The sequence below is a fragment of the Pongo abelii genome, chromosome 8 (genome assembly GCF_028885655.2).
Source record: "Pongo abelii isolate AG06213 chromosome 8, NHGRI_mPonAbe1-v2.0_pri, whole genome shotgun sequence".
Lineage (NCBI taxonomy): Eukaryota > Metazoa > Chordata > Mammalia > Primates > Hominidae > Pongo > Pongo abelii.
Window position 1 is genome coordinate 51,912,553 of NC_071993.2, and position 20,104 is coordinate 51,932,656.

Genomic DNA, 20,104 nt, shown 5'->3' on the forward strand with positions numbered 1-20,104 from the left:
TAACAATGATTGGTCTGAGAAAACTGACAGAAAGATGGAATGCTGGAGCTGGGATACATGCTGCCCGGCAGGCGATGACATCTCCATCATTCTTGTGTGGTAGGTTGTAGAAAACCCATGAAATAAAGTAGCCTATGACTGTAAAATTTTTCCTGGTGGTAGTGAACTGGGAAATGATCCTTGTGGAATGAAATGCCCTAGAAGGTGGGATGTATCAAGTGTATAGAAATTATGTGATAAGAGTAATTATAAGAACAATGCAATGGATTGTTCTTTCTAGGGGTGACTAGTGCTTTGAGAAACACAATGATAGGCTAAGGATGATTACTTATCCATTACAGACTAAAGACTATGTGTGAGAGTCTCCTGGTAGCTTATAAAGAGAGGTCATCTCCTGCGGCCTCAAGGCAGAGAAAGTTAAGGGTTAGGGTGAGGGTTTATTCTTAAAGCTTCAGAATTTCAACAAAGTTTAAATTTGAAACCTAGATACTGTTCTGTGCCAAGGACAGGACTCTCTATGGGAAAGAAGTATAAAACACTGGGACTTGGTTTGGAAATGCTCATTCATTTTAATTCCTCAGTTTGTTTTGATTATCTGGGCCTGCAGAAATGATGCATCCAACGTTTCTCTCAATCATTCAAATGATTTAAAACAATGAAATTTTTCTATATAACATATCAGATTTCACTGAGTTGTTGACTTCTGTATAGGAGCCAACAGGAATTTTAAAAATCTGTTGTTAAACACTAATAATAATCAAAGTTGCAAGACATATCACGTTGAGAGCTACAAAGAAACAGCCACAGATACAGTTAACAGTGATCTGGCGTCACTGCTCACTCCAGGGTGTAAGCTTATTGCATAGACTGGCAGGCATGCTTGACAGCAGAATATGCAATATCTTTTTTTTTTTAAATCTCCCACTCTTTTTTCCATTCTATCAAGCATATATAATTAAATTTGTTAAGTGAAAGGATGATTAAAACACTTGCAGGGATATTTCTCAGGAACATCCTGAGATTTTTTTTTTTCAAAAATTAGTGACTTTAGGGAAACCAGCATCCTTTGCAAACTCACCGAATTAGTGTGTGCATTACCAAGATAGACCATATTTTCTTATGGGTAGGATCCTAGCATGCAACCTGGGACCCCAAAATATGATATATTTACAGGAAACATCAATACAAAATGGCATGAGAAAGCAGACTACGTACAGAATCCATTCTGCTAAAGGTGGCATCAGAGTATCCATCTTTGGGAAGTAGTTGTGACAAAGTTTCTAGAATCCAGTGCCCGAGGGTCAGTAGGCAAGCTCTGGTGTCTGTATCCCTTAACAATATTTCTTCCCGCATAAGCCAGTTAGGGTGAAATCTATTCTTTGCAACTCAAAGCACTGATAGACACAATCCTTCTTTTCTTCTGGCAATACATTTCTCTAATTCTTTAGCAAATACCTTTTTCTCTGTAGTTCTCAAATTTTGGTTCCCTCCTCAACTGAAAGTAAAAACTGATAGAGTCTGTTTTCCAGTATTGTAGTCTAAACACATATGTATCTATTTACATTAAATTAGTTCAAATTAAATCAAATTAAAAATTTACTTCTTCAGCCAGCCTGAACACATTTTAATGGCTTAATAGCAATATGAGCTACCAGCAACATCAAACAATGCAGATACACAAACATTTCCATTACTGAAGAAAGTTCTATCAGAAAGAGCTGCTCTAAGGCATAGAAAACTTGACTGGGGCATATGTGTCTGCATCTAGTTCAGAGAATCCCCTTTTAATAAGTTAATTGATTCTGTTAACAGTTTCAAATTATGACCTTGATACCATGAGATTTATATTCATCTTTCACTCTATTCATTTTGATTTTGCAAGTAAGGTTACGAATGATGAGATTAGATGCGGAGCTCATTTTCTGTTAGAATAACAAAAATTTAACCTCATTACTACTCATTCGTAAACATTGAAGTTTTCCTCCCAGTTACCTTCTCATGAATGATATTAAACTCCAAAGTAAAATCTGAAGGCTGACACTAACAGAGTCATCCTTTGCAGAAACTACATTCAACTATGTTAAAGTGTTCATTTTGGTTCAATGATACCTGAAATGCAGACTGTGAGGTGGACAGGTAGGATTTGTATCTGCCTAGCATGCATTTCCCATCGTTTTACTAAGAGTGCTCCAATTTTTAAAATCTCCCCTAGTATACAAAGTCTTGGTACTTCTGTCAATCAAGTTATTTTTCTCACCCTCTCCTGGCCTTGCGCTTGACTTAGGAAACAATTAACCAAATGGATAATGCTGTAGAAACTTACAAAGAGGGAAATTAAATGAAGTTACTTAATCACAACAGAAATTATCCAAACATATGCTCATGAGTTCCTCTTCACTAGACCCCCAGAGCTGCCCTTATTTTGCCCTTCCTGAATTTTGATTGTTTAACATTTACTTAACTTTAAATATGTGTCCTCCTGCAAGATTTTAATAATTTTTAGATTTTGCTTTTAGGATAGCCAGTTGGCTTTTGCAAAAGTATTAGATGATATCAATGTGCCCATATTTTTATCTACCTGGGAACTTTTTCAAATTACATCTGTTCTTGATATTCTGAAATGCCATGCTTACCCCTTTCTCATCTGTCTTGGTAGCCTACCACACTATTGACACACTCATCATGAACCAGACAGGTACTTCATCTGCCTGAGAATAATTTAACCTTCATGGTCTATTTCTGCCAAAAGACTGCTTTAATATCCCCAGTATTTGTTAACTCTATTTGAAGTTAAATGTCTATCTGTTTGTGCTTTGAGAGATGTTGGCAAAGAGAAAGGAGGAAAATAAACTCTTTTAGATAGGCTTAGCCTTGTCAAATCTGTTGGGGACTTTACAGAAATCATGTTGTCAAAGTGATCAATTTAAAGAAAAACATATTTATGTCTTCTTATTCTCTGTTTCAGGGTGTAACTGAATATCTTTTAGTTAGACATTTGATAATATAAGTTATTTTCCCAAACCATCATTTCAAGGTTATTACCATAAGACAAATCACTCTAAAAGCCAATGGTTCAAGCCAGTCAGAATTGAGTGATGAAAATATACGGCTTTATTTTTTTAAGTAAATTTTATCATTAGGCTTGAATTGGTTCAGACATTATGAAAAATTTTGCATGCTAGTAGTGATTCCTCAAACTCCAAAGGGATTAGAGTTTAACAAAATTGCCAACGCAAAAAAAACACCAAGCAAACAGACATTTATTTTAATAAGTACAAATTAGGCATAATTATAAATATTCCTTATACTAATATTTAAACTCAGCAGACAGGACAGGTTGAGGTTTGATTTATATTCACACTTCCATCTTAAAATTTTCAAAAGGCATCTTTTATTTGCTTAAGCATTAAGAATGATCAGTATCACTATCTGAATATAAATTAATAAGTGAAAAGTATCTGTATATGTAAATTCAGGCAACGTCAAGCTTAAAAATCTACCTTATTGCACCACATTGCAAAAGAGAGAGGATTTTAATTCTTTACGAGTATTTGGTGGAATTAAGTGCAGTGCAAAATATGCTATGAATGTCAGCTGTTAAATGGAAAACATTTACCAGAAAAGCCACCCGTGAGTCTACTCAGATAATAATTTTTCCTCTTGTCTGTTTTATAAGCTATTGGGGAATATATAAAAGAAATGGAAATTTACAAACCTCAAATAAATGAAAGATACACATTTTTATAGCTATAGAATATTACATAAATTTAAATAGTTACTTGTATTTTATTGGCTCTTCGGCTACATTCCATAGCTTAAGTAAGTTAATTTAGGAAGAGCCATTAAATGCGTATTCTCAGGCATGTTTTACTACTTGTAATGTTCATGTTCAAACATATTTTGCCATATGTAAAAGTAAAGTCTTTGTAAAATAAATAATTTAAGACATTCCTTGTGTTATAACTACATTCAGAATGTATAATACAATTATAGCTTGGAAAAATCATCTTAAAATTTTGTCTTATTCTTTCGTTGTGCAGAAGCTCCACTCAAGACATACATGCAGCCAACAAACATATGAAAAAAAGCTTAACATCACTGATCATTAGAGAAATGCAAATCAAAACCACAGTGAGATAACATCTCATTCCAGTCAGGATGGCTATTACTAAAAGGCCAAAAAACAACAGATGCTGGTGAGGTTGTGGAGGAAAGGCAATGTTTTTACAGTGTTGGTGGGAGTGTAAATTAGTTCGACCATTGTGGAAGACAGGGTGGCGATTCCTCAGAGACCTAGAGGCAGAAATACCATTTGACTCAGTAATCCTATTATTGGGTATATACCCAAAGGAATATAAATCATTCTACTATAAAGACACATGCATGCATATGTTAATTGCAGCCCTATTCACAATAGCAAAGACATTGAATCAACATAAATGCCATCAATGATAGACTGGGTAAAGAAAATGTGGTACATAAACACCATAGAATACTATGCAGCATAAAAAGGAATGAGATCATGACCTCTGCAGGGACATGGATGGAGCTGGAAGCCATTATCCTCAGCAAACTATCATAGGAACAGAAAAGCATTTAAAGTGGGAGCTGACATGGACACATGAGGAACAACACACACTGGGGCCTGTCCAAGGGTTGGGGGGCAGGGAGAGCATCAAGAATAGCTAATGGATGCTGGGCTTAATATCTAAGTGATGGTATGCATCTCTGCAGCAAACCACCATGGCACACATTTACCTACATAATGAACCTGCACATGCTGCACATGTACCTCTGAAGTTAAAAGTTGAAGACTTTTTTTTTTTCTTAGAAGGAGAAAGCCATTTACATACCACTAGGTTTTCAATTAGTTAGAACAATAAATTTACTTATCTTCTCTTTTGAATAAACTTATTTAGGCAGAAAGAGAGTATCCGATAGAGCGTGAATAAACAGCATGAGAAGAGTTGGAATATCTTAGCAAGGCAATGACATCATAAGACTGGCAGCACTGTAGAGAAAACAGAGTAAGAAAGAAGAAGAGAGGCACAGGAAGGGGAGAAACAAAAAACAGGAAGGGTGAGCATCAGGTGAAAAATAATGAGAAATTTAAGGAAAATATGGGAGGAATGTTTGACTCTAAAGCTATCAAGGGGATACAATTAACAGGAAAAAAAATATAGCATTTAAAATATGAGCAGAAACAAAGAGAGAGAAAACAAGGCTGACATACAGGTTTTAAGCTTGTAATATGATATTAGTTGTTATTAGCCGGTGAAATGAGATTATAAGGAAGAAAAATCAGAGGTCAGGAAGCAGGGACAGAGAAGAGATCATGAACTTAGTCTCACACTTTATGAATTTGAAATAACCATGGACTATCCAAATGAAAGTTCCAAGAGACAGTTGGTCATACAGGTCTGAGCTATGGAATAAAATTTTGAGATGTCAGAGATACAATTTTAGCTACCATCTATAGACAGAAATTAGTTAAGAATTTAACAGTGGATAAAATAAATCAGAAGTAATATGGAAGGCTGGAGTGGAAAAAAGTAAGAAAGTATATCTGAGAACATTAACATATGAGATATATGTAGAGTAAGAACAGCTTGAAAGTAAACCTAAAATCTGTCTTCGTTAATAAGATTTAAAATACAAATAATGATACACAAAAAATAAACAAAAGGTGAAAGTTATGCTATGTAAAAGAAGGGAGAGGAGCGATTCTAAGATGAGGGAAGAGTCAGCAATAGCAAATAATGCAGATGGGTCAAATCTTCCATTGAATTTAACAAGTCATTGGTGACAACTGGTATGGGACATCTCACAAAAATAGTAAAGGTGGAAGCAAGATTGCAGTAGAGAGAGTGGAATTGCATTAATAATTCACTCAATGGGTCATTGAGTTTGATTTATTTTATCCACTGTTAAATTCTTAACTAATTTCTGTCTATAGATGGTAGCTAAAATTGTATCTCTGACATCTCAAAATTTTATTCCATAGCTCAGACCTGCATGACCAACTGTCTCTTGGAACTGTCATTTGGATAGTCCATGGTTATTTCAAATTCATAAAGTGTGAAACTAAGTTCATTTCAATTCAAACTTACGAATCTAATTCTTTATAGGATCAAGGTCCCCTAGAAACTTGGTCATTTCCTATACGAAACTTTCAAAGAAGATATTTATATTCCCCATGAGACTAATACTAACTACACAGGATAAGGAGTAACATTGAATGTCTCAGGAATTGTGGCTAATTTTTTCTATGAGAAAACATAAGTACATCTAAGATAGCGAATGGCTTCCTCAACATTCATATTTAAAATTCATTTGACAACCAATATCATAACATTTATAAGAATGTCTTTGATATGACCAATACCAAAGTAAAAACATAAACAAAAATCCTTAAAGACATACTCTGTGTGAATGTTATAAGTCATCCAAAAATCTTGTTTCTATTTTGTCCCTTGTCAAATTTTCACCCTATGACTTGCTGAGAAGCTGCAGGAGAGAGAATTTCCTGATGAGTTGTCTAACAGCTTATTCTTTCCTCCTGCTATGTCCTCAACATCTATGTTCAATATTAAATTGCACTGCAGCGGAGATGAGTGTGATGGTAAGCCTCGCTCTGTGTGTGTGTGTGAGTGTGTGTGTGTGTCTGTGTGTGCTTTAAGCAAAAGACAGAGGCTTGAGTGACTTAGTAGCTAAAAATATAATTCACTGACAAGCAATTAACATATACTTAGGCTCAAAACCAAATATTTCCTTAGAAACAATCATAACCACAGTTTTACAGTGAAAATTTGCATATTTATGATATCTTGACATTAAGATATTCAATAAGCATATTGATATTTAAATTCCATGTTTAAATGCAACTATTTATAAATCAATCATCCCACAAATCACCTTTTCCTAATTTTGAAGTGCAAATGTGTGAGTTTAAGATTTTAGATAGACCAAAGTACTTATTTGTTTTCTTCCACATACCTCAGTTTAAAATTTGTAAAAAGTATTAAACCACAGGAAAGTAACGTGATAAAAGCAAAGATGTGACTCAGCAAGTTTCTTAACGTTTGAAAGTAGATGGAAGGTCATAATTATTTAAAGCAGAATACAAAAAAATCACATTGCAAATGGCAACATTGGGTGAGTATGGATAACATATACTATCAAATCGACTCTGGAGAACATGTGACAAACTTAAAAAATAAGGGTAACATGAAAAGCAAGAAGGATTAGTGGTGTCAGTTAAAATATTAAATAAAGGTATAGGTAAATTAGAGGGATCCTTCCCCAACTTCTGAGCAATTTTCCCCTAAGCCTTCTACTTCCTCATAAGCGATGATTTTCTGAAGAAACTGTGAGAGAGCCACCAGACTTTAAGTCAAAGAAAGAAAGGCCAACTCTTTGCTTGAGTGCAGGAATGTCCACCTGCTGACAAGCTCTGCTCACACACAGAAGATTTCCAAAGAGCATTTCAGTGCCCAGCCACTAGTGACAACGACAACTATCTGTTAAAAATCCACACACACATATGTATTTTTACACATGTATATATTTACATATATATACACCTATATATATGTTAAAAAATATGTATTTCCCTCATCTTTTAAGAACATAGCAAAAGTACTTGTCTCAAATTCCCAATAATTAAGCTTGGCCATGTGACTGAGTTCTAGAAAAAGGCAAGTGAGAAGAAGGCACATGTGCCACATCCCATCCTATCTTGACTCATGAAACCTTCTTTGCAGGCTGCTTATCTTTTTTCCCCCAAAAAGTTGTCTGGGGTAACAAACCCTCAGGGTGAGCTTGGAAGCCACATGTTGCAGATCATTCCCCTGGCCCCAAGATCCTGTTGACATAAAATCCACCCACAGAGAGTTACATGAAAAATAAGAAACATTAAACAATTACACATGAAGATATATGTGTTTCCATGGCCTACACACTCAACTAATAATTTAATGTGAATGGAGAAGCAGGATTAATCAGCCTCTTTGAATAAAACCTGAAACCCCAAAAATGGAAAATAAACCAGAATAAGAAATAGAAGCTGGGAATGGGGAGAAGAAATAATAGAGAGGTAGCCAAATAAAACTGCTTTAAAATAAACATGATTATAGTAAATATCCTCACAAAGATAAGAAAATAGAATTTTAAAAAAGGAAATGACTTAGTGAATAAGAATGAGATCTTGAGAGAAAAATATTAAGACCCACAAACAAAAATAATAATAACCACCACCAAAATAGTCAAAATACTCCTAGGCCAATTATCTTTCAATCCTAACACAGCAGCTGAACTGCTTTTCATGTTTACTAATGACCTCCATTTTTTTTTTTTAATTATTATTATACTTTAAGTTTTAGGGTACATGTGCACAAGGTGCAGGTTAGTTACATATGTATACATGTGCCATGCTGGTGTGCCGCACCCATTAACTCATCATTTAGCATTAGGTATATCTCCTAATGCTATCCCTCCCCACTCCCCCCACCCCACAACAGTCCCCAGAGTGTGATGTTCCCCTTCCTGTGTCCATGTGTTCTCATTGTTCAATTCCCATCTATGAGTGAGAACATGCGGTGTTTGGTTTTTTGTCCTTGCAATAGTTTACTGAGAATGATGATTTCCAATTTCATCCATGTCCCTACAAAGGACATGAACTCATTGTTTTTTATGGCTGCATAGTATTCCATGGTGTATATGTGCCACATTTTCTTAATCCAGTCTATCATTGTTGGACATTTGGGTTGGTTCCAAGTCTTTGCTATTGTGAATAGTGCCGCAATAAAAATACATGTGCATGTGTCTTTATAGCAGCATGATTTATAGTACTTTGGGTATATACCCAGTAATGGGATGGCTGGGCAAACGGTATTTCCACCTCTAGATCCCTGAGGAATTGCCACACTGACTTCCACAAGGGCTGAACTAGTTTACAGTCCCACCAACAGTGTAAAAGTGTTCCTATTTCTCCACATCCTCTCCAGCACCTGTTGTTTCCTGACTTTTTAATGATTGCCATTCTGACTGGTGTGAGATGGTATCTCATTGTGGTTTTGATTTGCATTTCTCTGATGGCCAGTGATGATGAGCATTTTTTGATGTGTCTTTTGGCTGCATAAATATCTTCCTTTGAGAAGTGTCTGTTCATGTCCTTTGCCCACTTTTTGATGGGGTTGTTTTTTTCTTGTAAATTTGTTTGAGTTCATTGCAGATTCTGGATACTAGCCCTTTGTCAGATGAGTAGGTTGTGAAAATTTTCTCCCATTTTGTAGGTTGCCTGTTCACTCTGATGGTAGTTTCCTTTGCTGTGCAGAAGCTCTTTACTTCAATTAGATCCTATTTGTCAATTTTGGCTTTTGTTGCCATTGCTTTTGGTGTTTTAGACATGAAGTCCTTGCCCATGCCTATGTCATTGAATGGTAATGCCTAGGTTTTCTTCTAGGGTTTTTATGGTTTTAGGTCTAACGTTTAAGTCTTTGATCCATCTTGAATTGATTTTTGTATAAGGTGTAAGGAAGGGATCCAGTTTCAGCTTTCTCCATATGGCTAGCCAGTTTTCCCAGCACCATTTATTAAATAGGGAATCTTTTCCCCATTGCTTGTTTTTCTCAGGTTTGTCAAAGATCAGATAGTTGTAGATATGCGGCGTTATTTCTGAGGGCTCTGTTCTGTTCCATTGATCTATATCTCTGTTTTGGTATCAGTACCATGCTGTTTTGGTTACTGCATCCTTGTAGTATAGCTTGAAGTCAGGTAGCATGATGCCTCCAGCTTTGTTCTTTTGGCTTAGGATTGACTTGGCGATGCGGGCTCTTTTTTGGTTCCATATGAACTTTAAAGTAGTTTTTTCCAATTCTGTGAGAAAGTCATTGGTAGCTTGATGGGGATGGCATTGAATCTGTAAATTACCTTGGGCAGTATGGCCATTTTCACGATATTGATTCTTCCTACCCATGAGCATGGAATGTTCTTCCATTTCTTTGTATCCTCTTTTATTTCATTGAGCAGTGGTTTGTAGTTCTCCTTGAAGAGGTCCTTCACATCCCTTGTAAGTTGGATTCCTAAGTATTTTATTCTCTTTGAAGCCATTGTGAATGGGAGTTCACTCATGATTTGGCTCTCTGTTTGTCTGTTATTGGTGTATAAGAATGCTTGTGATTTTTATACATTGATTTTTGTATCCTGAGACTTTGCTGAAGTTGCTTATTAGCTTAAGGAGATTTTGGGCTGAGACAATGGGGTTTTCTAGATACACAATCATGTCGTCTACAAACAGGGACAATTTGACTTCCTCTTTTCCTAACTGAATACCCTTTATTTCCTTCTCCTGCCTAATTGCCCTGGCCAGAACTTCCAACACTATGTTGAATAGGAGTGGTGAGAGAGGGCATCCCTGTCTTGTGCCAGTTTTCAAAGGGAATGCTTCCAGTTTTTGCCCATTCAGTATGATATTGGCTGTGGGTTTGTCATAGATAGCTCTAGTTATTTTGAGATACATCCCATCAATACCTAATTTATTGAGAGTTTTTAGCATGAAGGGTTGTTGAATTTTGTCAAAGGCCTTTTCTGCATCTATTGAGATAATCATGTGGTTTTTGTCTTTGGTTCTGTTTATATGCTGGATTACATTTATTGATTTGCATATATTGAACCAGCCTTGCATCCGAGGGATGAAGCCCACTTGATCATGGTGGATAAGCTTTTTGATGTGCTGCTGGATTCGGTTTGCCAGTATTTTATTGAGGATTTTTGCATCAATGTTCATCAGGGATATTCATCTAAAATTCTCTTTTTTGGTTGTGTTTCTGCCCGGCTTTGGTATCAGGATGATGCTGGCCTCATAAAATGAGTTAGGGAGGATTTCCTCTTTTTCTATTGATTGGAATAGTTTCAGAAGGAATGGTACCAGTTCCTCCTTGTACCTCTGGTAGAATTCGGCTGTGAATCCATCTCGTCCTGGACTCTTTTTGGTTGGTAAGTTATTGATTATTGCCACAATTTCAGATCCTGTTATTTGTCTATTCAGAGATTCAACTTCTTCCTGGTTTAGTCTTGAGAGAGTTTATGTGTCGAGGAATTTATCCATTTCTTCTAGATTTTCTAGTTTATTTGCGTAGAGGTGTTTGTAGTATTCTCTGATGGTAGTTTGTATTTCTGTGGGATTGGTGGTGATATCCCCTTTATCATTTTTTATTGCATCTAGTTGATTCTTCTCTCTTTTTTTCTTTATTAGTCTTGCTAGGGGTCTATCAATTTTGTTGATCCTTTCAAAAAACCAGTTCCTGGATTCATTAATTTTTTGAAGGGTTTTTTTGTGTCTCTATTTCCTTCAGTTCTGCTCTGATTTTAGTTATTTCTTGCCTTCTGCTAGCTTTTGAATGTGTTTGCTCTTGCTTTCGTAGTTCTTTTAATTGTGATGTTAGGGTGTCGATTTTGGATCTTTCCTGCTTTCTCTTGTGGGCATTTAGTGCTATAAATTTCCCTCTACACACTGCTTTGAATGTGTCCCAGAGATTTTGGTATGTTGTGTCTTTGTTCTTGTTGGTTTCAAAGAACATCTTTATTTCTGCCTTCATTTTGTTATGTACCCAGTAGTCATTCAGGAGCAGGTTGTTCAGTTTCCATGTAGTTGAGCGGTTTGTAGTGAGTTTCTTAATCCTGAGTTCTAGTTTGATTGCACTGTGGTCTGAGAGACAATTTGTTACAATTTCTGTTCTTTTACATTTGCTGAGGAGAGCTTTACTTCCAACTATGTGGTCAATTTTGGAATAGGTGTGGTGTGGTGCTGAAAAAAATGTATATTCTGTTGATTGGGGGTGGAGAGTTCTGTAGATGTCTATTAGGTCCGCTTGGTGCAGAGCTGAGTTCAATTCCTGGGTATCCTTGTTCACTTTCTGTCTCGTTGATCTGTCTAATGTTGACAGTGGGGTGTTAAAGTCTCCCATTATTATTGTGTGGGAGTCTAAGTCTCTTTGTAGGTCACTCAGGACTTGCTTTATGAATCTGGGTGCTCCTGTATTGGGTGCATATATATTTAGGATAGTTAGCACTTCTTGTTGAATTGATCCCTTTACTATTATGTAATAGCCTTCTTTGTCTCTTTTGATCTTTGTTGATTTAAAGTCCGTTTTCTCAGAGACTAGGATTGCAACCCCTGCCTTTTTTTGTTTTCCATTTGCTTGGTAGATCTTCCTCCATCCCTTTATTTTGAGCCTATGTGTGTCTCTGCACGTGAGATGGGTTTCCTGAATACAGCACACTGACGGGTCTTAAGTCTTTATCCAATTTGCCAGTCTGTGTCTTTTAATTGGAGCATTTAGTCCATTTACATTTAAAGTTAATATTGTTATGTGTGAATTTGATCCTGTCATTATGATGTTAGCTGGTTATTTTGCTCGTTAGTTGATGTGGTCTCTTCCTAGTCTCGATGGTCTTTACATTTTGGCATGATTTTGCAGTGGCTGGTACCAGTTGTGCCTTTCCATATTTAGCGCTTCCTTCAGGAGCTCTTTTAGGGCAGGCCTGGTGGTGACAAAATCTCTCAGCATTTGCTTGTCTGTAAAGTATTTTATTTCTCCTTCACTTATGAAGCTTAGTTTGGCTGGATATGAAATTCTGGGTTGAAAATTCTTTTCTTTAAGAATGTTGAATATTGGCCCCCACTCTCTTCTGGCTTGTAGAGTTTCTGCCGAGAGATCTGCTGTTAGTCTGATGGGCTTCCCTTTGTGGATAACCCGACCTTTCTCTCTGGCTGCCCTTAACATTTTTTCCTTCATTTCAACTTTGGTGAATCTGACAATTATGTGTCTTGGAGTTGCTCTTCTCGAGGAGTATCTTTGTGGCGTTCTCTGTATTTCCTGAATCTGAATGTTGGCCTGCCTTGCTAGATTGAGGAAGTTCTCCTGGATAATATCCTGCAGAGTGTTTTCCAACTTGGTTCCATTCTCCCCGTCACTTTCAGGTACACCAATCAGATGTAGATTTGGTCTTTTCACATAGTCCCATATTTCTTGGAGGCTTTACCATTTCTTTTTATTCTTTTTTCTCTAAACTTCCCTTCTCACTTCATTTCATTCATTTCATCTTCCATCGCTGATACCCTTTCTTCCAGTAGATTGCATCAGCTCCTGAGGTGTCTACATTCTTCACGTAGTTCTCGAGCCTTGGTTTTCAGCTCCATCAGCTCCTTTAAGCACTTCTCTGTATTGGTTATTCTAGTTATACATTCGTCTAAATTTTTTTCAAAGTTTTCAACTTCTTTGCCTTTGGTTTGAATTTCCTCCTGTAGCTTGGAGTAGTTTGATCATCTGAAGCCTTCTTCTCTCAACTCACCAAAGTCATTCTCCGTCCAGCTTTTTTCCATTGCTGGTGAGGAACTGCGTTCCTTTGGAGGAGGAGAGGTGCTCTGCTTTTTAGAGTTTCCAGTTTTTCTGCTCTGTTTTTTCCCCATCTTTGTGGTTTTATCTACTTTTGGTGTTTGATGATAGTGATGTACAGGTGGGTTTTTGGTGTGGATGTCCTTTCTGTTTGTTAGTTTTCCTTCTAACAGACGGGACCCTCAGCTGCAGGTCTGTTCGAGTTTGCTAGAGGTCCACTCCAGACCCTGTTTGCCTGAGTATCAGCAGCGGTGTCTGCAGAACCGCAGATTTTTGTAATCCACGAATGCTGCTGTCTGATTGTTCCTCTGGAAGTTTTGTCTCAGAGGAGTACCTGGCCATGTGAGGTGTCAGTCTGCCTCTACTGGGTGGTGCCTCCCAGTTAGACTGCTCAGGGTTCAGGGGTCAGGGACCCACTTGAGGAGGCAGTCTGCCCATTCTCAGATCTCCACCTGCGAGCTGGGAGAACCACTGCTCTCCTCAAAGCTGTCAGACAGGGACATTTAAGTCTGCAGAGGTTACTGCTGTCTTTTTATTTGTCTGGGCCCTGCCCCCAGAGATGGAGCCTACAGAGGCAGGCAGGCCTCTTTGAGCTGTGGTGGGCTCCACCCAGTTCAAGCTTCCTGGCTGCTTTGTTTACCTAAGCAAGCCTGGGCAATGGCAGGCGCCCCTCCCCCAGCCTCGCTGCTGCCTTGCAGTTTGATCTCAGACTGCTGTGCTAGCCATCAGTGAGACTCCGTGGGGTAGGACCCTCTGAGCCAAGTGCGGGATATAATCTCCTGGTGCCCGTTTCCTAAACCCGTCGGAAAAGCGCAGTATTTGGGTGGGAGTGGCCCGATTTTCCAGGTGCTGTCTGTCACCCATTTCCTTGACCAGGAAAGGGAACTCCCTGACCCCTTGCACTTCCCTAGTGAAGCAATGCCTCGCCCAGCTTTGGCTGGCACACAGTGTGCTGCACCCACTGTCCTGCACCCACTGTCTGGCACTCCCTGGTGAGATGAACCCGGTACCTTAGATGGAAATGCAGAAACCACCCCTCTTCTGTGTCGCTCATGCTGGGAGCTGTAGACTGGAGCTGTTCCTATTTGGGGATCTTGGCTCCTCCCTCGCTTGTGACATTTCTTATAAGACAAGAAAATGCATAAATTTTCCTTAACTTTTACTAGCATCTATTCCCCAGAATACTCCAATTACTTATGAATAATATTTCAGTTCTGTATTAAAAATTTCTCTGTAAAGCTTGCACTTTGATTATAGACATAGGTTGGTTTGACTAACCAGAATGCTTCCTTCATTATGTTGATAAAATAATGGTAGTTTTCCTTTGGAGAATTACCCCTTACCTGTTTTGTTTTGTTTTGTTTTGTTTTTGAGACAGAGTCTCACTATGTCACTCAGGCTGGAGTGCAGTGGCACGATCTCGGCTCTCTGCAACCTCCACCTCCCAGGTTCAAGCTATTCTCCTGTCTCAGCCTCCTGAGTAGCTTGGATTACAGATGTGTGCCACCATGCCTGGCTAATTTTTGTATTTTGGGTAGAGATGGAGTTTCACCCATGTTGGCCAGGTGGGTCTCAAACTCCTGATCTCAAGTGATCCACCTGTCTCGGCCCCTGAAAGTGCTGGAATTACAGGCATAAGCCACTGCGCCCAGCCACTTCCCTGTTCTTAATCCATGGGTTTCAAAACCTGACAGCCTAGCTTCAGAGTTAAGCATATTACCTAGGTCATTCTGTTTCTTGACAACTATGACTAATTAACATGTCATAAACATGACCCAAACTACACAAAATTAGTATCAGTTTTAAAATTTTGACTGGAAATGCCTGAAATAAATTATTTTTGGGGGGAAGTTTCAGGCAGAAAGGCAAGGACTGTAGAATTTCAGAGCTTGTTGTGGTCATATTTATCAACATTAGATGTGAGATTTTATTATTCAGATGTTTTGATGTATCAAAACCTCAAAATGCTGCAAATGAGAAATCAAAACATTCATGGATTGAATATATACCTTGATTTTGTGGCTCCAATTTACTAAAAAAGCAGTCTGGCCAGACCAGGAAATATGTCATTTCTCACTATTCCCGGCACATCAAGTTTTTCCTCACATTAAGGTAATGTTTCAGCATGTGCTTATTTTGTTTTTGAATATAATGGTGCATGGCTGTTTGGGCTCTCAGAATTTTTTAAGCCATTAATTTTATCTCAGGTCTTTTTTGCTTTCCACACCTTCCTGCATACTAACTAGGTGTGTAAATTTCTCTTAAAATCATATTTCCTTACCAGTCCAAATCAATTCATTCTTCCTCATCATATATATTCCTCTTCTATTACCTCAGAAATAAGTTAATAAAATACGTTACTGCTGTCATTTATTTCTGATTGTAAAGTATGATACAATAGATTTAGATCCTCCTTTTAGCCACCATTTAATCATCTTCATGTACCACTGAACTTAAAAGTTGGAAAAAAAAGCAATCTAAATTTCATCTGAGCTCCAATCCCATGTAATTTATAAAATTTTGGAAGAACACAGGTAGGTACTCAGAGTAATCAACTTAGCTTTGGAAGAAGAATGTAATTTTTTATTATCTGCCACAACCATAGCCTGGTGAATTGATTTAAATCATTAAGCTATAATTGCATTTTGAAGATTTTTTATTTTTCCCCTTCTTGTGAAGTAGTAATTAACAAAATGTAAAAATCTAAATTCAATATATAATTTCATGTTATAAAATGAAGGTTATGCATGAAATATAGTTAATGGTCAAATAAATTCTTTGTTAAAATTGGGGACCTTTGCAATTTGTGAGAAACATTCACACACACACACACACAGTCTGTAAACAAAGATAAAATGTTTTTGCTGAATAATGTAATTATCATTTCCTGCTCCCTTATTGAAAGAGAAGTGTCTGTTTACCTGGACTGTTGCTTAAATCTGCCACAAATTTGTTACTCAAAACCTTACTTATTATATTGTAGCAAATAGGGTAATAATTACTGTCAGAGAAGGGGACATACTTTTTGTAACTCTTTACATTTTTCTTAAAATACAAATTCTGTTATAAAAATTTTGATTTTGAGTCTTTTAATTATCTTTTCATTACCTCCCATACATCCTCTAAGTTTTCTTTGTCTTTTTCAACTTCAGTATACAGATTTCAGCAATACTCTAATTTTTTCTGAGTACTTAACATATATAAGAACAAGATACTTTACAATTTCCACATGCTGTAATGAGATATGTTGAGCTTAGTTTATGTTAACTTCATCTAGTTCTTGCTTGATTTCTTCTTTTTTCCTCTAAAGTTATACTTTATCTTGCAAGTTGTGTATGTATGTGTATTAGTTATATATTTGTTTAACAAATTATCCAAAATCTTAGTGGATAAAGCAGCAAACACTTATTATCTCACAGTTTCCATGAGTCAGAAATTCAGAGAATTCTTAGCTGAATTCTCTGTGTCTGAATATCTCACAAGGCTAAAATCAAGGTGTCGATTGGGCTATTGTTACCCCAAGGTTCAACCAGTGATGAGTCCACTTTTATAGTGACTCAAGTAGCTGTTGGTGGGACTCGGTTCCTCCATGGCTATTCTTAATTGGTGGTTGGCAAGAGGCCTACTTCACTATTTTACCACATGGATGTTACCCGTAAAGCATCTCACAACATGGAAGCAGCTTCGACAGGGCTAATAAATAAGAAGGCAAAAAAGAATGTGCAAGAAAAAAGTCAAAGGCTTTTGTCATCTAGACTTGGAAGTGATTAAGCTCAAGTGTGATTAATCTCAAGCCAACTATCAAGCTGAAAGGACAGGACATGAACATTAAGAAAAGGGGATCACTGAAAGCCATTTAGGAAACTGCCTACAAATTATGTGGATATGGATGTTTTATGAAAATAAAATTCCTTGTCTTAGAGTGGTTTCCTTCTTTTTCTTTTTTTCTACATCTAATATTTTAGAACCCAAAACATGGGGATAAAGACAAATTTTAGCATCTTATCCTTAATATTTAGGAGCACAGTATATGTCATGTTGAGGATGCTACTATGCCTTTACATTATGTTGGAACGTATATCTTCATCTCTGGCTCTCTTTTTTTCTCTGAAGTGATGGTGATTTATAATGTCTAGAATAAAGTGTACTTAGAAGCCAAATTAAAGCTGTATTTTATTGTATTCATGTAAGCTTACTAAAGTATTACTAAATACTCCTGTTTGCATCTTCATCATCTCCAAACTTTTTTCTTCTACTATGGCATCTTTTCGTATTTGCATGAACCAAATGTGGCTTTTGAAATAGGAAATTTTGGATGGAATAATAATCTACTATGAAGGAGTCATATAGTTAATGTAAGAAGAAGGGCTGACTTACAAGACCTAAATATATTTTGAAATTCTTCAACACTACTATACCTTCTCCTTGATGTACCCACAACATATGTCTCAGATTTCAATAGTCCTTGGAGTCACATTTTCCTCAAATGCCTGAATAAAAAGACGAACCTACAATCTTGCTTTATTATATATAAGAACTTAATAATTTACCAAGTATTCAAAGATATCCAAGAACATTTATCTTCTTCAAAATATTTCCTGATTTTCACTTGCCATTCCATTTGTCATCTGGATCCAGATCAGAACCTTTACCTACTTTTCTGCAGGTTACTTACTTCTGGCTTTCTTCGTGCTTGTGTGCCTCTCTTTTAAACACTTCACACTGAGTTGTGGACACCTATCCCTTCTTTTTTCAAAAGATCTTTCTTCCCATCTTTTTTCAGGAGGCAAGGAAGGGGGAGGCAGTAGGAAGGATTGAACAGAGAGGAAGACGTGCGAAATACTCATTTGGAACAATGGGAGATTGAATAGACCGGACAAAGAATGATTAAAGTGAGGACTGCTGGCATGGTCCTGTTTTCCTCCAGCCATGTTTAGTTGCTTCGTTGTGGCATGGAATAGATGGAGAGCTGGGTTTATCCAGGGCTCCCATCTTACTAAGCAGATAGGAGCTGACAGGGAAGTTGGGTGAGTTGAGGAGGTGTGCAAGGGACCAATGAGAATGGTTGGTCATGGAGTTTAAGCTGGCTCACTAGAGAGGGAAAAGTCATAAAGGAAGGAAGAAACAGTGAACAGGTAGTAAGATCTGCATTGGTGGTGCTGGTAAGGTTGCAGGAGTTTTGTTTCAGGGCAGTATAGGGAGTAACCTGGATAGCTAGGAGGTGGTGGTCAGAGTGGGCTACTGTGGGGTTTGCAGTCCTTGGACCTGACAAGGTCTAAGGTCTGATCATGGATGGAGGGGGAAGCTGAGGTAGGGCAGAGGACAGGAGTGGGCTTCATGAGATCAAAAGGTTGTTAGAAGGATTATCTACCCGGATACTGACATCTCCATGAAGTAAGAGGCCTAGTGTGAAGAAATTACAACATCCTAAGCTCTTCACGGATAAGGGAAGCATGCGCCACGTGGGTAGCCTCCCCAGTCCAGCACCCAGTATATAGCCTATGCAGAGTGAATACCTGGGGGCTGCTGGGAGCAAAAACAAGGTCCCTGTGACAGGACCTGAAGCCTGGGGATCTCGGTGATAGGAGTGGGCCTAGTTTTTTGGTGTAGAATTGAGCCTTGAGTGCACTGGTGGGATCTTATTGAAAGGAACCCCTCCAAGACTACAGGAAGATGCATCCTCTGACAATGTAGGCTCTGTAGGCGTCCCAAGTACCTGGGCTGGGGGTTAGATGGACTCCAAGGCATTTCCTCAGGTGGCAATGGGCGGATCCCTGGGAAGGCAAAGCTGTGCAGGAAGAAAATGCCAAGATGCTACCTTCCCTCAGAGAAAGCCCCTTTCCAGGGAGCAGGTAAGGCGAGGTAGTTTAGGCTGGGTCAGTTTGTCCCTGCCCTCAGAGTCTGTTGGTCCTGGAAAAAGAGGGCCTTATTTTATTTATTTATTTTTCTTTGAGACACTGTCTTGCTCTGTCGCCCAGGCTGGAGTGCAGTGGCTCGATCTCAGCTCACTGCAACCTCCGCCTCCAAGGCTCAAGCGATCGTTCTGCCTCAGCCTCCAGAGTAGCTGGGACCACAGGGACCATGGGCGCCCGCCAGGACGCGGGGTTTTGTTTATTTATTTATTTATTTATTGAGGGAGAGCCGTAGCCTCCCTATGTTGCCCAGGCTGGTCTTGAACTCCTGGGCTCAAGCGATCCTCCCGCCTCGGCCTCCCAAAGGGCTGGGATTACAGGCATGAGCCACCGCTTCCGGCCAAAAGAGGGCTTTAGGGCACCCCCAGAACCCGAGATCTCCCTCATCTGTCATCTTTAAAAAGGAGGAAGTGGACTCCCAGTCGAGCCATAGTCCATTCGTCCCGGGCACGGTCACTCCGGGGTGGCCAGGACCAAATGTGTCTCCTTCTGGCTTTTGCACCGCACCAACTAATCCGCTCCAGGACGCACAGCTGCCCTGGCCTTCGGGGAGGACTAAGGCGAGCGCGGTGTACGCTGATCGGGAGTGCCACCGCGGGAGTTGAGGCAGCGAGTTCCGAGGGCGGGGTGGGGCGGAATCGGGAGGGATGCGGACCCGGTGGAACGCACTGCGCACACGGCGCCGCGCCTGCACTCAGCTGTTGAGGAGTCTTTCTTCCAGCTCTCCCCTGAAAGTCCTCCAGGACTTTTTTCTGCCTTTTGTTTCCCTCCCCGGGAGTCGGCGCGACAGTGAAT